Below are 3,549 nucleotides of genomic sequence, written 5' to 3'. Positions count from 1 at the left end.
TGAATGTGTCCCTTATATGGGGAGCTTCAGGGGTCCAAAGAGCATGGGGAGTGTTGCTTGTTTCCCCCTCCCTTGAGATTTTACCCTTCTTGGTCAGGGTTTATCAGCAAGTCAGGTGGCATGAGGGCATGGTGTTACAAAAGAGCCCAACTGAACCAATTCTATGCCAGTAGTTACAATTCCTTCCACCAGGCATTTCACCCCAGGGGCGCATGGTTTTGGTGATGGTGGGCAGAGTGCCTAGCACAACCAGGCCCCAGAAATATGCTATTTATTTCATCACAGAACCAGAGGCATGTGGGTCCCAGGAGGACCTCTATCCAGGCACTGACCAGACCCAGATCCACTTAGCTGCAACAAGGTGGTGGCTGCATGTGCCTTCTGACCAGAGCCTGTTCTGTTGAGACCTTCATTTGTAATCATTGGTGCTTCTGCCTGTGTTTTGAAAACATGCTACGTGGTTGCTTTTCCCCAGATAGCAGAGTTTATGGCCTGCTCATCGAAGCACTAGGTTTGCACCTCTTCACCCACCCCAGCAGTCTTGCTGGGGGAAGGGAGAAGAGCTTGGTTAAGAGGTCCACATCAGAACCCCAAACAGGCCTAGAAGCATATCACCCTCTTTTTACACTGCAAGCCAGCTAGCCTGTGGCCTTTCACAAGACTAACCTATGGTTGGACTACAACTCCCACAATTCCTCACTACTGGCTCTCCTGGGTGGGGGGAGGTGAAATACATGCAAATTTGACACATTTTGGAGCAGGGCCTAGGGCACTTTGACAGGCTTCCCTCAGAAAGGTGCATTCACCTTTATTTATTTATCTCTGTTATTGGATTTATATCCCACCCTTCCTCCCAGCAGGAGCCCAGGGCGGCAAACAAACTAAAAACACTTTAAAACTTCATAAAAGACCTTAAAATACATTAAAACAAAACATTAAAAACATTTTTTAAAAAAGCTTTAAAAACATCTTTTAAAAAGGTTAATTTATTTATTTTATTTAATCTTGCAGCTTGTAAACATTTGGCTATACATGCCAACAGTAGAGCAGACCTAACATTTCAAAACTGGTTTCTGTCCTCTACTCTGCTTCCAGCTTCTGTAGCGCTGCCAAGGCAAAATCAGAGTGACCTGCTTGTTGGCGTTTTCTAACAGGCACATTCAGCTTTCAAGTGTGCACACAAACAGGTCAAGACAATTTCCCCTTTTCTGGAGGTGGGGTTGTACACAAGGGTAACGTTGGCAGAGCCCCCCCTTTACTTCCAAAAAGTTGCAGTCAAGGCTCTTGTAGGATTTTGTTTGTTTTGACTGTAGTAATGTGCTCCTTGGAGGATTCTCAAGAAAATGCTGGTGGTTCCTGGCAGGAAGACTCCAAGCTATGCGCAGGTCACATTGTGGTAATATTGCCACAATGCTACAAACCTGAAAAGATATCATGAAGATTCACATGTAAATGCAACTGGCCCTCCTTTCACTGCACAGGTGCCAGAACCAGCATCACTGGGTTGATTACTCCAGAGGCCACCTTGTATGAAGTGGCACTTGCAATCTGACTGAGGAAAAGCCGTATCTGATGCTGGGCAACACGTTTCACCTTACTGAGCCTACAGGAGCGTTTGCTTAAGGCCAGTTAATAGTGCACTTTCCACATTCATACTATTTTATGAAATCTTAGACAAGCAAAATTATGATCTCTATGACAACAGCTACTACTATTATATTTATTGCCTTTCACCAGAGCAGGTTACAGAAATTTAAAATACAGTATCAGAAACAAAGAAAACCAGTGTGGTATAGTGGGTAAGGTGTTGGAATATGACCTGGGTTTGAATCCACACATGCCATGAAGCTCATTGCCTCTCAGCCTCATGAAAAGCCTATTCATAGGGTCACCATAAGTCGGAATAGACGTGAAAGCAGTACGCACACACACACACTAAAAACAAAACACATTGCATTCACAGGAATAGGATGAGTTCTGAAACAATACCCAAGTGAGGCAACAAAGCGGCCATCCCAACACCTCAACTAGAGATCTCATTGGATGCCATCAGGGTGCTTTGGAGGCTGCCAGCAGGTTTCCCCTGCTATTATTTCTTGGTTGCCTCATACTTAGTGGTCTCTAGGCATACTACCACGCCAGGCCTTCGTGACAGGAAGGGTGAGCAAGGGAACACGCTTACCTCCTCTTGAGCTGCATTCCAGAATGGCGTCCCACTTTTCTGGACTCCTTGACATCCTACCGCCCCATAGCTGTTAACCCTGGGGCCACCCAGGAGTTACAACGCACACCTCCATAACGTGGCGCTCGGGATGATTTCTAGGTCAAGACGAAGTGTTTTTCAGCGGAGAGAAACAAGGTCTTTTGCAGGGGGTCTCAGATTCATTTCCCACTCTGGCCCAAGCCACGTGCAACGGTAAGCCAAACGTGAGCCTAGCACCAATGAGCAACGGTGGAGGAAAGACTACAGTTGCTCCTCCCCACTCCTGTGCCACGGTAACTTAAGCAGTAGCCTCCCCTCCCCAGACAAGGCAAAGCGGAGGACCAGAAGGGGGGGAGGCGGCTGCCGAGTGGGGGGGCGCCTGGCCCCCTTCCCGGAGGGCTGCTCAGAAAGAACCTTCTCAACAGCAAGAGTCTGCCGGTAATTCCAGCTTAGTTAATAAGGTTGCTTCATCACCGCCACCCTCCGTCGGGGCCCGCTCCATTTCGCCCGTTGCGCGCTTACCTTCGGGGTGGCGCCCCGTCCTCCCTCCCTCCTGCGCTTCGGGTCCGGCGCCACGTGGCAGAGGGGTGAACCTGCAACAGAGACCACAGTCACGGGCGGGGGGTCCAGGCAAGGCCCGGGGGGGGACGCCCAAAGAAAACGCCGAGAAGCCCGGCGGCCCTCCAGGCGGGAAAGTGGTCGTGCCCGCCCGGTAGGGCTCACGCGGGGATACGAACCAGCCGAGCCCATCAACGTCGTCGGCTCAGCGGAGAAGAAGCGCGTGCAGTGTAATCACCTGGCGACTTGGAGGGCCGTGATCCCCCCAGCCGCCCCCGCCTATACACAAAAAAAGCCCCTTCTCCACGCCCCGCCGCTTTTCCCGGGGCTCGAATGGGCGGCGGCTCCTCGGAGGTCCCGCCGGGCGAGAGAGGAGAGCCCCAGCCCCCTTGCTCCGTGGTCAGCCGGAGGGGCGCTCTCGTCAGTTCTCGCATCTGACGGCACTTCCTATCTCGGCATCATCATCCCATGGAGGAGAAAGACCGCGCCGCCGCCACCCGCCCGGGGACACAGAGAGCTCGGAGGCGAAGGCGCCCGTCCCAGGGGAGCGAGGGGAGGAAGAGGCCCGGCGCCGCAAACCCACCTCGCCGCCATCATCTCCTCCACGAGGCCGCCGCTGCCGGAAAAAGAAAGGAAAGGCCAACGCAGCGCTGGCCCTTTTAAGGGCGTGGGACGTACCATGCAGACTGAGGGGGGCGGGAAAGCAACGTGGTGGCTGATTGGGTCGAACGTACCATGTCGGGATCGCAGGGGAAGGCGGGGGCTCCTGCGTCGACTCCCGGGCACCG

General features: G+C 52.6%; 1 non-coding gene across 1 annotated transcript; it reads right to left on the bottom strand.

Moving 5' to 3' along the window:
* Positions 1 to 3,159: 3,159 nt before the first annotated feature.
* Positions 3,160 to 3,230, bottom strand: LOC133374514 (small nucleolar RNA SNORD49). Its single transcript, XR_009759909.1, has one exon. It is a non-coding gene; the product is annotated as a small nucleolar RNA SNORD49 (small nucleolar RNA).
* Between the last annotated feature and the right edge of the window lie 319 nt (positions 3,231 to 3,549).

This window comes from Rhineura floridana, chromosome 21, assembly GCF_030035675.1.
Source record: "Rhineura floridana isolate rRhiFlo1 chromosome 21, rRhiFlo1.hap2, whole genome shotgun sequence".
Classification (NCBI taxonomy): domain Eukaryota; kingdom Metazoa; phylum Chordata; class Lepidosauria; order Squamata; family Rhineuridae; genus Rhineura; species Rhineura floridana.
The sequence above is the reverse complement of the archived record's forward strand: the minus strand, read 5'-3'. Positions and strand labels throughout refer to the sequence as shown.